Raw genomic sequence first — 18,476 nt, forward strand, 5'->3', positions numbered from 1 at the left:
TTCTAAAGTTACATTCCAATGTGATCTTCAGCATTTTCAACCTACTTCTTCAAACGGACAGGATAATTTCTTGCCCTCTTCATTAGGATATCAGCATAACTTTACGGGTCTTATTTGTAAGTGCTTCGACATACCTGTACCTTTAACCACCACCGTAAAAGCAAATCTTGAATGGTGAGTTCTTCACTTTCTACCAGTCATTCTGCAGTGTAGGCCCTCGAAGTCCTATCTATTATCCTTAATAAAAATGATCACTAAACTGATTCTTAATATCCTAAGGCAATTTTCCAATAAGCTAATAAATATTAACTCATAAATCTTTTCTCATTTAGTCATAGAAACTTTTCTAACATTTCCAAATAACGTTCGTTATTCATGGCATCTTACAGCTGATTATCGAAATCAGGAATGCGAGAAGTTACATCGGAGAAGACTGTCACTGTCGGCTTGCTCTATATCCCTTTAATTGTATCTCGGAAATCGTCATCACCTCAATAGTGACTATTATTAGTGTTAACAAATCCACAATATGCAATAGATCTATTACTTCACAGAATAATTAGGAGCAGTTCAACGTAATCTTCCATTTTACACCATTTTACAAAATTCCACACATCTGTGTCCCTCTTCCGGAAACCATAAGGTTTCCATGATTTATGATACAGAACAACTAGAACAGTATGGTGGTTATAATAATTTTCTCTTCTAGCCTAAAATGTGGACTTTGAAAGGATTTTGCTCGAACACTTCCTTCCGTATGATTACTTCTTACTCAGACCATAACTTTGAAGACCTATCAGTTCTTTAGATTTTCACCACACAAACAGGAGGCATTAACTTTCTGTAACAGTTTTTGATTACTTTTGCATCCAGGAGAAAATGCCGTTACTACGTTGGCTCCTGCACTTGCGTTGCACCTGCACAACGTTCCTGCACACATTAGTTTTTGCTCTTCCTAATGGCTTATCTCGCCATTTCTGTGCTTCCTTTTTTCAAATTACACTTTAGAATTTTGACATTCGATGTGGACCATGTATCTTGATACACTCTTGTAAATTTTTAGCTAATGGACAAAAAACGCTGAAATTTTCCACCGTTCAAGTATCGGCTGGGAAAAATTGTTTGACATACTCTGTGACACCACAAGGCTAACAATGCTGCCAACCCAAAACAAAGTTGTATTTTTTTCCATGGCACTAGTTCTAGTTGAAACTAGTTGTAATTACAAACTAGAAAGTATTCTTATACTATCATATAAGCAAAGTAAATCATTTTTTTAAAGTTTCCACAATACGTCATTTTAAGCAATATATCAAATTTTATTACTTTATAAATAACTCCCGAATGATTCGAGATGACAAATTACAGTAAACTTTATGATTTTTATATTTATTGGAAACCATGTAACTAATTGGGTGTAATGCTTATCTAAATATATTTTAAAATAAAATTGTTTGAAAGAAAGTAAAATTTTCAATTCCTAGTAACTCTGTTTTAACTTGTTCGAAATACATTATACCAAGTATAATGACTGTAGTATTCCACATTAAGATGCTTTGAATTTGCATTACACCGTCGGTCTTACTTGCGTTATTACAGTTCTAGAAGCCTCCACTATTCGGTTGTTTTTCGATGTTTGTGATACTGTAGCCTCCTTAGTTTGCAACAGTGGATGACAATTGTGATATTGTAAGTTACTATTTTGTGTAGATTTGGAATATGTAATAATCTGACATAGTTCTGTTTTTTTAAATACAAGTTTGTATTGGGTTGGGAACACTGTTATTAACATTGTGATATCACAGAGTATGACAATGTCCCCCTGGCGATATTTGCATTTTTTGTACAATAGTTTAAAAGTTACAACTAGAACAAGATAAATGGTCCACCCTTTATATACAGCAATGCAGCTTGAAGTTAAACATTTACAGAGATATGTTCCAGGACTAAATATTATTTTTATTTCGATAATAACTCATCAATAAAAGGTACTGATTAAACTTTCACGCTCCAATTCCTTAAAATAAATCATGTTGTGCTGAAGTTATTAATGAAACACTTTTTCATAAAATTTCAACAAAATTATAAGGCATTTGGAAGTTTATATTCCAAAACTTCACCCAAAGAAATGTCATCCCCAAAAGTAAACTACCCCTCGTAGATCTTCTATAAAAAATATTTATGTCATATTTTAAGGTTATTAATGAAATATTTGCTTATAAACTAAGGACAAATTGGCGTGAGTAGCATTTTACAAAATTGTAAGAAAAGAAAGAAATAAAAATAAACTCACCCCAACAGTAAACTTCCTTTGTGTTTAATCTCTTGGAAGTGATCTCTTGGAACATTACAGAAGTAATAATGAAATAATTATGCATGAAATGTAATCAAAATTTCCTGAATCGTTTTTAACAAAGTAGTCTGAAAATAAACTCATCCCCAAGAATGAACTATTACTTGGGGAATGAACTCGTATGGAATGGTATACACAACATTATATACTTATTAATGAACTATTTATTTATGAAATACAAACAAAATTGTCTGACTCTTTTTTTGTCACCATACAAATCTTACCCCCAAGAATAAATTATCCCTCAAAGATCTCCCTATCCTCTCCCTACCATCACAGTAAATAGCTAAAAACACTCCCAGGACAGAACTGCAACTACGTCAAAAATTTGATCGGTCGGATGGATCAAGAGATTAAGAGGCACAAACATTGTCACTTTCAATTTGGATTTGAAGTTTTTTGTTCACAGAATCCGCTAATAATATATAGATATCAAAGTTACTATTTTTTTTTATATCTCCCGAACGATTTCAGATAGCAAATTGCTGTAGACAACATTATGTTCTTTATATCTATTGGAAACTATGTACGTAACTTGATGTGATACTTATCTAAACGCTTTTACGAAATAAAGTCCTTTGAAAAAATGTAAAATTTTCAATTTCTAACTGTTTGTACTTATTCGAAATGCGTGATATGAAGAACGTAGTATTCGACATAAAGCCTGTTCGTCTCATTTGCGTTAACACTGCAATAGAACCCTCCAACATTTTGATATTTTTCGATATTTATGATAGTTTAGCGTCCTTAGTTTGCAACACTGAAGAATAAGTGCAACAAGTTTTCTTTTTACATAGATTTGAACCTGATGTAATGTTATTTAAAGAAATGCAAATTTACGTTTGATTGGCAACACTATTAACATTGTAGTATCAGAGAATATGCCAAATAATGCCCTCCCCCTTCCACCGATATTTGCATAGTACAAATTTTCAGTTTTATTTGTTTATTAGTTTAAACGTTACAAGGGCATGTCATGGTAAAAGGTCCACCACGTTAATCAGTAGGTCCCCGTCTCATAGAGCCTTGCTGCTGAACGGGACGATAAACTAAAATCAACCCAACCATATACGTATATATACAGATGATGATAAGAAAAATGGAAACACCTGTAGTTGGCAACACGTCAGATGTATGGGTTGGCAGTGGTGTCGTGGCGCCCGCAGCGCCGGACCGCTCGTGGTGGTGTGTTAGGTCGGTCTCCATACTACGTCAGGCGCAGTGGGGCAGCAGGGTCCAGTGGCTGCAGCAGACGGAGGTAGTGTAAAATGGGAGACCTCTCAGATTTTCAAAGAGGGCAAATTGTTGGTGCGCGGTTATGTGGAGTGAGTGTGACGGCACTGGCTACTGTGTTAGGTGTGTCGCGTGGGACAGTGTCGAAGGTGATGACGGCCTACACAACACACGGGAAAACCACATCGAGGAAGCGGAACAGTGGGCGGAAGAAAATCATGAGTGACAGGTCACGTCGGGTATTAAAGCGCATTTTCACGCAGAACCGTCGTGCCACTGCGGAGCAAGTGACGGAGGAACTCAATCAGCACCTCCCCCACCCTATTTCGACAATCACAGTTCGCTGCGAATTACATGACATGAACTTACGGGGTCGTGCTGCACCTGCCAAACCGCTCATCAGGGACCATAACGCTTTCGCACGCCGCAAATGGTGCCGCGACCATGCAACTTGGACCGTTGAGGACTGGAAACGTGTGATATGGTCGGATGAATCATCCTTCACCCTATTTCCAACCACGGGCCGTGTTTATGTGTGGAGAACGCCCAAAGAAGCTTATGATCTGCAATGTCTCCGCCCAACTGTGAAACATGGCGGCGGGTCGGTGATGCTGTGGGCCTCCATATCATGGTTTTCATTGGGTCCTGTGGTCACACTTAGCGGACGAATCACTGCCAACGATTATGTCGCAATTTTAGGAGACCACTTGTATCCTATGGTCCGGATGTTGTTCCCGGACAATGACGCCATCTTCCAGGATGATAATGCAGAGCTGGCGTTGTTGCAACGTGGTTTGAGGAACATCGGGATGAAGTTCAACACCTGCCCTGGCCAGCCCAATCCCCAGATCTCAACATAATTGAACATCTGTGGTCCGTCTTGGAAACACGATTCCGGCGACGATTTGCACCTCCATAATCTCTCACAGAACTGGCCGGTGCCCTGCACGAGGAATGGTGTAAAATTCCACTTGCTACCATTCACGACCTCTATGCCTCCATCCCACGTCGCATCAAGGCTGTTCTGAAGGCGAAAGGTGGCCCGACACCATATTAATCTTGTAAGTTGCAATTTCGTTCACGTGTTTCCATTTTTCTGATCACCATTTGTATATATATATATATATATATATATATATATATATATATATATATATATATATATATATATATATATATATATATATATATATATATATAAAAATTGAACCAGGCCCGTATCCACAGGGGCCAATTCGCGAAAGGCTTGCAAAAAATCTCTATTAATTCTATGTGTAAACACTAAGAATAAAATGCAATATAAAAGATATTATACCAAGAATTTTTCCATTTTAACTATTTGACGAACACTTCTAAACATATTTTAAAGGAGTTAAGGTAAAGTTTATCAGTCTTCTCGAATCTCTATATGAAATGATACAATACACATTGAAGCAAGTTTTCCGGAAAGAAGGAATATGTTCATAATATTTCACACCACAGTTATAATAGCGATCTGGGAGGTAGGAGAGGAAGTGTGAAATGCTTACTGCAAGCCAAATCATAATAACAGGAGCAGGAACAAAGCGTTTATCATTTGTTACGGCGGTAGGTTATTGTTATTCTATTATGTAGTTGTAGTACTAACATGCATTGCAAAATCCTCGTCAACAGCAAACCTTAGATTAATTGTGGAACAATTAGTCGTGAAGTGAATTAAGAGCTCCGATTTCCGTTAAAGGCGACTGATTCTAGTAAATTATTGTGGTGCGATATGTAAAACAAGAACTGTGGTGGAACATTCATCGAAAAAGTAATGGTTGCAAAGACTTTCATATGTTTGTTCTCGTAGAAAAATATTGGTCGGAAAGTAGATCTGAAATAGGTGTTCTGTTTCTGCACTCATATCTTAAACGAACGGAACTTCAATGGACTTCGTATTTTTCATGTATTCTGAATTATTAACCCTACCTCATGCATTTTTACTCCTCACTATAAAACTTACTGCATTCTACATATTGTTTGTAAGAACATTAATTTCACTTTATAGAAAATGTATTTAAATGTCCTGTTACTTATTTAAACTGTTATATTTTTTAAACTTTAAAATCTCGCTCAACGATTCGTTTCACATTGCAAACTTACGATTACTTATACAACAATTTTTAAAGAATTTACAGTGTTTTGAGAATGCAGACCAATGGAAATTAAGAGAATTTTCAATTCTTTTTCCTAAATCTTTCTGTCTAACATGGGGTCAGAAAAAGGACACGGTCCCATGTCTCCAAGAGAAAGATGAATTTGGAATAGAGAAGTTTTTCGCATTACCATAGAAAACAATATTTAGTTCATATAATCACTTTTGTGTGATGTTTTTACAGTCTGAAAATGAGGGGGCAAAATGAGTATCTTGCCACCTCTAAAAGTTTTAGGGTGGGCAGCTGCCCCCTTGCCCCCCGGTTCCGGCGCTCCTGCTCGCAGCCATGTTTACTCGAAAATTATCCACAATCCAACCGTCCTGAACCTAGAGACAAGTAGTTCCCTCTACTTGCGAATTAGTCCTGTCTTTATAACCGCTTCTAAAAAGATATTACACATAAATTACGCTTTACTTATATGCAGTGGCGTATTTACGATTTTCTTTCGGGGGGGGCTTTGCTAACTTTCGGGGAGGGCTTTGCCTGAAAATGTGAAAATTCTGCAAGATATTTCATATACTTTACTATAGTAAGTAAGATTTCGGGGGGGGCTTAAGCCCGGAAGCCCCCCCCCTAAATACGCCACTGCTTATATGTTATCAAGCACGCAAGCAATCAAACTATCCATTTCTTCTAGGTAGATTTTCAAACTTTTGATAAAAACGGACGGGCAATTTCGCAAGTTAACCCTAAACAAGAGCCTAAGTAAAGTTTAATGTCCTTATTTCACAGTACATCCCTCGTTCTTGATCTTAATTTTCAAAGACATTTCCCATTAACTTTACTGCTCCCGTTAGAAGGATGATAATTGCATATTTCTGACCTCCATTCAATATTAATTACTGATAGTTGTGATTTTTAAAGAAAATATTGACTCTTGTATAAAAAAAAACTGCTAAGAATGTGTTGTGCTGGATTTAGTAAAATGAGTCTAAGTGTTAGTGTTGTGAAAATGCAGCCTATACTCTTACCTTATTTATTCTTGGGGTTTTACAAACAAATATACTGTAGTTAGTAACAATACCTATTTAATAAAATTTACGTTTTTTTCATGTAGATTACAGTATGTTAACTTCATGTGTGTATGTAGAGGGGGATAATAGAATTATGTAGAAGCAAAATACTTAAACATTCAAGAGCAGATATGATGAATTGCCGATGTTACTATTTGATGAACTATAATATGGTTGGCTCGCTCCCCCTAATTTCTACCGGGCCCCCTCTACATTTTTGGGCTGGCTACGGGTTTGAATTGAACACTCCTTTTGATGAGTTCTTATCGAAATAAAAATGATGCTTAGTTTCAGAACATATCTCTTTAGATGTTTAAATTCAAGCTGCAATACTGTAACAGTTTGCTTTCAAAGTGGCAAACGTACATAGAACAACCACAATAACCCTAAAAACCTATTTTAAGAGTACCACAATTCAATAAGGACACAGTTCCAATTTGTTTAAGTACATGCTGCAGGGCATACAATAAAAGCAACTGTTACAAATGACTTGTCGACCAAATATTGTTAACCCTGAGGCGAAAGGGTAATAAATTAAGCGATGTCAAGAAAGCAAAACAGAAGTTTTTAGTTTTTTTTAAAAAAAAGAAACTTAATTTCTTTCAGCCACTTCTGTAATAGAAATTTCCAGCTTTGAAGTCCTTAAGCATTCAGCGCACGTTGATTGCAATAAGTACTTTAGAAAAAAAGATTAACTAATTATGTACACAATATAGCAAAAGAGGCTCGTTAGGGCTAATTTCGTTACATGACAACATCCAAGATACATCTTGCTTTTATTTTTATTTATAAAAAGAACACGTTGTAAAGTTCTTGCGAAGTGTGAATGATTTGTTTATTCAGTCTGTTGGACAGAAAAATGAAAACGTGAATTTAATTTTACATGATTTGTACTTCTCCTTTTTGGAAAATACAAGCAAATTTATCGCATGACTCCCCCCTCAAATTTTCTTGTAATGATATCCTAAGTAATATATTAACTTTGAATACAATGTTTCAATAACTGGTATTATCTCTTAAAGTAATGGTATCATTACTTTAAACAAATTGCCTTCTTAATTTAGTTGCTTTTAGACCAGGGGTTTCAACTTTCTCCAGCCTAGAGTTCAATTGAGTGAATTCGATTGGCCTGAGCACCACCCTTTTATCTGTCATCTTAACTTAATCCATCGATGAACAAAGTTGAACATAAAACTTAGACAAAGCAGTCTAAGAACCAGAAAAAGGCTTTAATTCTTAAAATCAGCCTAGAAGAAGATCTATTTAACTTACACCCACCCACACCCATATATTTTGAAAGGTAATTTTGTTTCTATAATTTGTGGACTGAAAATGAAATCTGTACTAACAAGGAAGGGTCACTCAGTGGCTCCGCTGAGATCCGAACGAGACAATTGTGTTTCCATTTGATATGTTATATTAATAACTAGATGAATTCCCAAGTTATACGTGCCACCGAGCGGAATATCGTGAGTTACAACATATTTTGTAATGTAAGAACTACAAAAAACTTACCTGGCATAATAGTTTAAACCGAGTCATTTCTTCGAAAACAGTTGAGTAAGTGGAAAACTCGGCCAACACGTATCCCATCATTTTCAACGACAAACATTTTGGGGGTAAAAACTTTGTCCCAGGGTCCCCCGCAGGGTCCCAGACGGGGCCCAACTCAAAATTTTCAAATGGCAAGGGGGTTAAGTGGCACATCATTTGAAAGCTGTCGTAAAATGAAAGAAAATGCAGCAAGTCTTGACTCTCTACAACAACCTTGTGCAAAATGGCGATTTGTCAAAGTGTAAACGAAAACTTAATTGAAAAGTCCATGGTCACCCCTATAAATCGGAAACGGTATGACAAATGTGAAAACAGGAAAGGATGTGTGGCATTACTTTCAAAGTACAACGATTAAAGTGAAAACGTCTTGTCCCAGGGTCCCCACATGGTCCCAAGTGGGGTCCAATTAAAACGTTTCAAATGGCAAGAGAGGTAGGACATCGTTTGAAAGCTGTTGTTAAGTGAAAGAAGACGGAGCGCATCTCGACTTTCTACGACAACTCTGTCCAAAATTGCGGTGGGTCAAAATGTAAACAAAAGCTTAATTGAAAATCTATTGCCACCTTGAATCCAAGAGGGCCGCTTCAAACCTATGTTATTCATAGTAGAAATCTAAATCTCTATTTTTCACTATTATGTATTTAGAAATAATAGGAAGACTAAAGAACAATTGAATTTCGATTCACTTCAACTATTATTTCATTCGGTAACAACACATATATACATTGTTCTTAATGCACGTTCCTCACGGTTCTCTGGACATTATTTACTTGAGTATAACGAATATGCGATGAACACACAACTCTGATTTCCTACTCATGCTGCTAAACAAAAGTTGAATACCTTCGGGTATTTTTCTAATTTTGCCATACGTAGTTCATACAGAAAGAACTTGGTGCACCAGTAGGTCGGGGGCTCTATTGTAACGTATTCGTGATGGTTACATTTGTATGTCATTCGTTGGTTTGATCGCAATACTTCAAGCAATACCAAATATACAAAAAAAAAAAAAAAAAAATCATTTGCAAGATTGGCGAGTAGTACCAAACATGTGTAAGTCATTTCAGTACATCGAGCTGCGTCAAACTTTGTTGGTTTGGTCATAGTATTCCAAGAAATAACATATTTATATACAAACTCATTTATCACGCTGGCAGCCACATTGGATTACAGATTATACTCTTTGATATTTTGTGGATATCTACTATTAACCATAAACGTTCGCTTCTCCAACACCAGTGGTGTGACCTGGATATGCGTTCGATACATAGTGCGGCATTTTGAACTCAGAATGTTGCGTTTTTGAACATTTTGCATATTTTAGTCACTTACTAATTAACATTAATGCCAAATTTGTTTTCGTAGCTTCAGCAGTTTGGTACGCTTATCATTTCGATATAGGTTTGAAGCGGGTCTCTTGGATTCAAGGTGGCAATAGATTTTCAATTAAGCTTTTGTTTACATTTTGACCCACCGCAATTTTGGACAGAGTTGTCGTAGAAAGTTGAGATGCGCTCCGTCTTCTTTCACTTAACAACAGCTTTCAAACGATGTCCTACCTCTCTTGCCATTTGAAACTTTTTAGTTGGACCCCACCTGGGACCATGTGGGGACCCTGGGACAAGACGTTTTCACTTTAATCGTTGTACTTTGAAAATAATACCACACATCCTTTCCTGTTTTCACATTTGTCTTACCGTTTCCGATTTATAGGGGTGACCATGGACTTTTCAATTAAGTTTTCGTTTACACTTTGACACGTCGCCATTTTGCACAGGGTTGTTGTAGAGAGTCAAGACTTGCTGCATTTTTTTCATTTTACGACAGCTTTCAAATGATGTGCCACTTAACCCGCCTTGCCATTTGAAAATTTTGAGTTGGACCCCGTCTGGGACCCTGCGGGGGACCCTGGGACAAAGTTTTTACCCCCAAAATGTTTGTCGTTGAAAATGATGGGATACGTGTTGGCCGAGTTTTCCACTTACTCAACCGTTTTCGAAGAAATGACTCGGTTCAAACTATGATGCGAGGTAAATTTTTTGTAGTTCTTACATTACAAAATATGTTGTAACTCACGATATTCCGCTCAGTGGCACGTATAACTTGGGAATTCATCTAGTTATTAATATAACATATCAAATGGAAACACAATTGCCTCGTTCGGATCTCAGCGGAGCCACTGAGTGACCCTTCCTTGTAAGTGCCAAAAATGAAAAAGTTAGGTTTAATGTCAAAACGTGGGCTATGTGTCGGTAACACTGCTCAGTTAAAATCGGGGTATCTAGTATTCACTGTGGAAGTAATTCAAATAATCGCCAATATAATACGCGTTGGCCTTTGTGCCACCAGTTCAGAAGTAAAATCTGGACTTTTTACTCAAAATTTTCGTTTTGGCACTTAGCACGGATTTTATAGTAATTCAACATTTTGTCTTGCATTAATTATCTATTCTGATCCATTTCTTGCTTTGAAAAGTACAATTTTTCGATCTTTTCTTCTAATATAGGCCTTCCCTCTTTACTTTCCCAGGAAAAAGAACGAAGATGTGTTTCTTTGACGGACTTCTTTTAAAGTTATAATCGAATTTTTATGTTCGTTCGATATATCTCATCATTATAAAATTCATATATCGATAAAACTCAGAATATAAATGCAAGAAAAATTTAAGTTTTATTAAGTGGTTGATCAAAAACATACTAAATAAGCAATCGTTCTGAATGTTTGGATGTTAAATATTTTATCGAAGCATATAACATTTTATTCTATTGTAAAAAGCTCCGTGTAAAAAGAATATACCAATACTAACCAGGAACAAAATTTTTACTTCCTTCCCTCCAAAAAGTTAGTAAAAGGCAGCGGGGGAGGGGGGGGGGAGAATTTCTTATTAGAAACTTACAGGAATACAAACACAAAGTCTATATTGTGTAATGGAATAGCATGAACAATTAGCTACTGGTCCGATTGATCTAGCAGAAGAGTTATAATGTTTATAAAGTATACTGCAATTAATATTACTGTCTGTAGATGGTTTTTCTTAACGACGACGACTAAAAACTACACCACTGACTATTTAATGTCAAAAAGGCGAGCCGTTGAAAAGAAATACAAGGTAAAATTACTTACTTGTAAAATAACGAACTAAAGATATAACAAAGGCAGTAAAATTATTTATTGGAAGTTAACCCTTAAGTACTATGGACGAAAATAATCACGTAACTACTATGGAACGGTCTGTCAGACCGCATTGTTGTTTCACACTTTCTGAATAGTAGTTTTGTTGCATATTTTTAAAAATATCCTACATATCTCAGTTGCTTATAGAAAAATAAAACATAGTAATTTCACATTGTGAAAAAAGTTTTATATCTTTAAAGCAACGAGAAAAGGAACATCGTCAAAATTTGAACAATGCTTTCATTGGTATTCTAAAATTGTTATTGTTGAAATATTCAATTTTTCTCCGTTTCTATGTAGTCAAAATAACACTAATTAAAAATACACTCTTCTTATAGGTGCACTAAGAATTAAAAAAATATGGTAAAAACGGAGAAAAAACATGGAATTTTAGCTCTTTTAAACTTACAAGAAACATTTTTTGTAGTGAAACGGTAATGAATAAAACTTATTTTTAGTTCTTATATGATCGCGAGAGTAAAGAAAATACGTTTTGCTGGTAAAGAAAGTACCACACTAACTTTTCTGACAGCATGTACTTTCTTCAGTTAGGCACTTATATCTTTTTTATTCTGCACTGCAAGGAAATCGGTACCACACACCGCTGACACGAATATCTTTGCTTTCCGCTTACAACTCAGTGGAGAGTGGACTATGCTTTCTTCTTCAGCTTCTTGTGCGCGATGGTGGGAAACTCACTTTCAAGCTGTAGTATGCTTTTGATTGAAAACCTCAGCTCTCATGGCAGATGTCCGATGAAGAATCTACGTTCTATGTGAGGCTTAACACGTCCTTTTGCCAACGATGAAATCAAGTCTTATCATCACTGCAGACTTAGCGTAGACTTGATGCAAGACGTACGCATTGACACCACACGCAACATCCACCAGCAAAAAGAAAATTGTCAATGGCTATCGTCTTGTTCGACGACTTGATGTGTAATCAGTACATTTTTTGTCTACAGTATCCACTCCGCCTTTACTTATGTTATAAAATATTATTTCAGGTTTTCCAGTCTCTGGGTCATTATTTGATGTATGGTGCAAGACGTGCCACACGGTAGGACACAAAACTGCTAATAATCAGTAGATAACGAAAGACAACTGAACAGCGAAATACTCACGTAACTACTATAGTACGTCTGTGAGACCGCGCGACCCCTCCAGCGCACAGGAGATCAATTGTAATACGAACTTCACAATACGTAACCAATTGCTAAACAGGAAGGTAGACGAAAAGATCCACTTGTAGTCGTGAGACTGTGGAAAATATAATGATACGAAAAGTAGCAGCGGTCTGAGAGACGGTCCATAGTACTTACGGGTTAATATTTCTTGACGTATATTAACGGCTGTCTTGAGGCTGGTTGGCTGAGGCCAATTGAACAATGTCTGGTTCCAGCTTTGTTAGCCGTAGTCTCAAGTCACTCCTTTGACATATTTGCAGCTCCTCGTTTTCATGAGGATCTGTTGTATAGCACTGACACCCCTCTTCACTAAATTGGTAGAAAGAAAAGCTAAAAGTAGTAACTTGAGATCCTGCCACAGGAAAGGGTAGGATTTTTTCATTTTTAACAAAAGCACCCACAAAGAGAGAGATTGGACTTCACACTCGTGTTTTATGTCGGTCAGTTGTTCCTGAAATCTTGTTGAACTTATTTTCTTAACAGCTATGACGCAACTCCAAGACTCCTTCAATCTGTCATTCAAATGTTTAACAATAAGATGCTGTCGATGAATGATACAATGGTCGATTGTAACACGAGGTACTGCTCTTTTTAAATGAGCTATAAAGCCGCAATAACTTCCATCGACGATAAGGTTCCATCGGTTGCACAAACTACAATGTTTACTGGAGGGATATTGTGGTCGTTCAACGTACAAGGCCGTTCAACGAGCACATTGTCCGGTAACGATAGGAGCGCCCGCGTCTTTTACCTGCAAAATATCTTGATGAAAGTAGATGATGAAATCTAGGGATGCAGTCAGAAACGAAACACTTCGTTCAACTTTCGAGAATATAGTCAGCTACTTAACTTTCGGAAACTGCTGGGCTAATAGTCCACTTTCACTTTGCTGATTATAATATCTTCTCTCACAAGTTCAGCACTGTCACTTTGCAATAACACATTTCAAACTAGGATTCACAAGGAACGCAGAACCTTCCTAAACTTCATGTCACTTGGATCTTCTACGGGCCGCCACCTCCGCTGCTGCCTGCCGGACTCGTAACCAAGACGAAGAAGGGCGAGTCATGCTTAGACTGCACTTTATAGGTAGTAGACAGCACGTGGCTAGGAGTGTTGCCAGATCCCTTGCCGAGAACGTGTGGTACCAGCTCCTACCACAATATTTTACTCGTAAAAAAAATCACCTTCTTATATATTAAAGAGCCCTTCGTGTTGGTGGTCAAGTTTTCGGCGAACAAAAGTTCCTCGACATTACCATCATTTTGGTTAATACAACGGATGTAAGTTAACAGTAATGGTTCGTTATCACAAACACTTGATCCATCAATTTGCATTACAAATTCTGTTTTTAAACATGTTGATAAGAGTTTCTTTAACATTAGCAGGCACTTAATCAATTCTTCATGAAACACTATCGTTATTCAAGGAAATGGATTGGATACAGGCACTTGAACTTGGTCCTAATATACAAGAGCGCCGATCCTGGGGGGCCGAGGGGGCCCGGGACCCCCAAAGCTTCTGTAGGCTCCCTATTGTACTTATGAATACACAATATTTGGCATAATTCCAGTGCAATTTGTCTTAAAATGTTAATATATATATATATATATACCTTCTGCATCTGAATGCCCCCCCCCCAAATTTACAGACAAATCGGCGCCCTTGCTAACACAACATTAACTCTCTTTAATTGTGGGTAATATTAGTGTTTCTCCGATAGACTGAGGTTGTCCGCATTTTGCTATTAATAAAGGTATTTTATGTATATTTAAAAACTGTTTTTTTTTTCGGCGTTTTGTGAAGATTTTCCAGTTTTCCCACAGTGTTTCGGGACTTATAACTTGACTTTTGAGTTTAAAAGGAGGAAATAGGTTTACAAAGTCGTCCGGGTTGAGTTTTTGCAGATAGTCTTTTATTCACATGACTTCATTTGAAAATGCCTTTCCAGAAAGAAGGTAGAAGAGAAGTTGTGCATTTGAAGGAGATAGAGTGAAATTTGAAAACAAATTTCAAGTATTTAGTCGAATATTGAGGACACTTTCTTTCAGACATGTTAACGAGCGTTCTTGAAAATGCACGGTCCTCACTTTCTGCAGCAGTTCCACATATACTAAAACTAATAGATTGTAAATCAATGTAAATTACTTGCACTAACAAGAGATTAATAAAATTCCACGGAATTCAACCCGAAAGCATGAGCGATTTCAAACTCAATATTGTTGTTTTGTTGACTTCGTAGTACACGTTTCTACCAGTGACACCAAACTGGAACCTTACAAAATCCCATCTTGGAAAACAGAAATTCCCATTTTGCTTTTAAATTTCCTATGAGCTGTACCAATTACAAAATTTTCAACATTTATGAAATATGAAAACTGAAACTACTATATGTTTACATACCTGAGTGAATTATTCGTAAATTCCTATCTTCTAAATTCCTTATAAGTATTTTACTTAAAAGAAACAATTGAAATTGTTTATGAAAACGGGCACATTTTGTTGTCACAATTTAGTATATTCATTACGCTTTTGAGCTATGATGTTCTATTGAATGTAATGAATACAGTGCGGTTATGAATTATTTATGATTAACGTGGCACGGAACGTACGCGAGAGGCATCTCGCAGTCATAGCAGTAATATATATTATGATGAAAAGAATTGAGTTTTGGAACTTGCAATAATTTTAATGTAATTTATGTTTATTTGTGTTGGTAGATTTGTTTTATGTAGGCCTACTGTATTATGACTAGGTATTCACAAATATGAAATGTTATAAACTTAATGATCTTGGTTTATTAGAAGTTCTGTGGACAATACGCTTTAATATAACTTTAATGTTTAGGTTGGCTTTTAATTTGATACTATGGGTTTATTTTATGTTTTTTTAATGTTTAGCGTTGCAATTGCCAGATTTAGGGAATCCAATTCTTTTTTTTAATTTTTTGACTAATGCTGAGATTATTCACTTACTGTATTTGTGGTGAAATAGTAATTACCTGTATTTGTAGGAATATACTTTTTTTAAAATCATGTTTCTCAATACATGAACTTACACGATGTCTTGTGTAAGGTAGATGACTTTGGCATGTAGACACAAATTTAAAAATTGAATTATAAAGCAGTGTTTATAGATAAAGAGTTTTTAAGTTAATCATAATTGAGTTTTGAAATATTTAAAGTTTTTTAATTGCTTTTTTAAAGTTACTTTGAAGAGTTATAAACTAAAAGTACAAATTACGGATAAAAGTTTAATAAATTAGTTTAATGTAGTTCGTGACATTAGGCAAACTTTATTCTCCTGTTTTTCCGTGTGGGACGTTTTAGAAATTGGCAGTTTGTCATTGTTGCAGTTTCAGCATTCAATAAGTTGGAAGATTAGCGAAATAAGTTTTAAGAAGACTGATTAACTAAAATTCCTTTATAATATATTTACACTGTCTGTGTGTCTTTCCAATTCGGGAGACAAAACTCTCAAGAAAACTTGATGAATTACTTTTCTCAAAATTATTTTTTAAAAAAGTGCTTGGATAAATATCACTCCCAACACGTTCTAGAGATATGAAAAACATAGAAATTGCTATGCTGTTTAAAAGAACATAGTTGTGAGGGAAGCGTTTTAAATAATGCTTTCGTCTGCTTCTATTTGATAACATCACAACAATAGTTTCTGATAGCTATAATTACGAAGTCTGGCAATTTTACAATTTTAAGCAGTGTAGCAATGTGCATTATCGACACGTAATAAAGGAAATTAAAATATGAGTGATTCCATTTCAGATCGTCCAGGGTGGTCCACACGACCATATCAGATTTAGTTTATTTTTTAAAATAAGAAACTACATACAAAATTATTAGACCCATATTTTTTCTTTTTCCTGAAAAAAATTTTTTCTTCGATATACAGCCTTCCAAAATGGCTTCCCTCCTCTCGGATTGCTCGAAAAACTGAAAAACATGTCAAATTAAAAATTTTATTGTAGAGAAACGAGTGTACTTAGTAACATAATCGCAATAGCAGGAAGAGTATAAAGTTGTATGTTTCGGTGGAGGGCCAAAATTCGTATATTGGTTCAATAGGAATCGCGCAATTCACTCGCAATGTTGCCAACTTTGGTGAAATTTTTGCTAACTTCAAACATTCTTTTTTCTGTCCTCACGAGCAATATCAACCATCTGCTTCTAGCATCGGAATCTACTCCATAAGGTCTCTTGAAAATGTAAAGGACTTACGTTTCTGATTATTACATCCCACGTTATAGCATGATGAAAAGCAGAAAATTTCATTAAGACGCCATATTTGGACGCCATTTTCTCAAAAACCCCATCTTTTAAAAATCTCATTTTTTTACATTTATTGGAGAAGTACCTAAGTATCTAATATCCGTTAACCGTTCATGCGGCTGCAGCCCCTAACTTTCGCAATTAATTATTGAAATTTCGATTTTTGTACTTGAAATGTAAATATTTCCTATGGACATTTAGATCCTATACACAAGGCGAATTGAAAGGGAGTATGAAAATTTTGAGAGATGAGTCCTGACATCAAATCCAGTAGAAAAGTTCCTATAAAGATGAGTCGAATTCCGCTTCGTTTTCGAATTACAGGGTTTCCAACTTGGGACCCAAAATCGGCCTGAGACAATAGAAAATAAAATATATATTTCGCGTTGTCAGAAACTGTGTGTTAAAGCTTTGATAAAGTTCAGAAAGTTGATTTGTATCAATATGATTTTTACGTGCGTGGCAATTCGGTTGGCAGTGTTGTCAACTTGGTAGAACTTTTATTTGTTTCCAAATGACACTACGTGGATTTTATTTGATATTTATTAATGATTGTTTAGCATCACATGAAGCACAAAGGTTTTATCTTGTGCGTCATTGATAGTTTGTGTGATTCGGTGTCATGAACATCATCCTAGTGTTCTCTGGAACCATGAAAATTGTTTTCACTGATAGCATGACATCGTAGTGCACTAAATACAGTGTTTGTGTGAATAACAATGGGGAAGTCCTATTACAGTAAGAACCGTATTAAATGTGTTGATTATACTAAACGTCATAAGAGGATTGTGCACAAAAAGAATTCTAGAGAAAAATTTTATCTTGCGGTAAAATATATGGATTGCGTACAGCGTGTCTGCCCAAACGTACCATTAGGGGAAGATGATTATTTGTGTCCTGTACACAACGCAATTTGAAAAGCAGTATAAAAAGTTTTGAGAGGTGAATCCTTCACCGTAGTCTAAGTTTCACCGATAGCGGCCGTTTTAATGGCGACACATTCATGTTTAGCATGTTAACTGTCTGGTTAATGGTTTCAAATCTACATTCACAGGAACAAATTCTTTATCTTGCTGGTGCATAATTTCATATTTGCAACTTCTTCCGTGGTCACCAATATCTCATATATATATACGTTTTGGCAGACGCGCTGTACGCAATATATATATTTTACCGCAAGATAAAATTTTTGTCAAGGAATTCTTTCTGTAAACAATCCTCTTATGCCTTTCAGAATAATCAACACATTTAATATGGTCCTTACTGTAATAGAACTTCCCCATTGTTATTCACACAAACACTGTAACTAATGCACTACAATGTCATGTTACCAGTGAAATCAATTATCATGGTTTCAGTGAACACTAGGATGATGTTCACGACTCCGAACCACATAATAAAATGTTTTGTGGTTGCAGCAGAACTTCTTGAACAAGTTCGAATTTGATTCGTGGAGTTGCGAGAGATTTTGCAATAATAAAAAATAAATTTTATTCTTGT

The 18,476-nt window shown here is 35.9% G+C and overlaps 1 protein-coding gene across 1 annotated transcript in view; it reads right to left on the reverse strand.

Annotated features, from left to right (window-relative positions):
- The window catches only part of LOC145693139 (uncharacterized), an 896,225-nt gene that overhangs the window by 222,444 nt on the left and 655,305 nt on the right, over positions 1-18,476 (reverse strand). The window lies entirely within an intron of this gene.

Source organism: Thermobia domestica, chromosome 8, assembly GCF_964235325.1.
Source record: "Thermobia domestica chromosome 8, izTheDome1.hap1.1, whole genome shotgun sequence".
NCBI lineage: Eukaryota > Metazoa > Arthropoda > Insecta > Zygentoma > Lepismatidae > Thermobia > Thermobia domestica.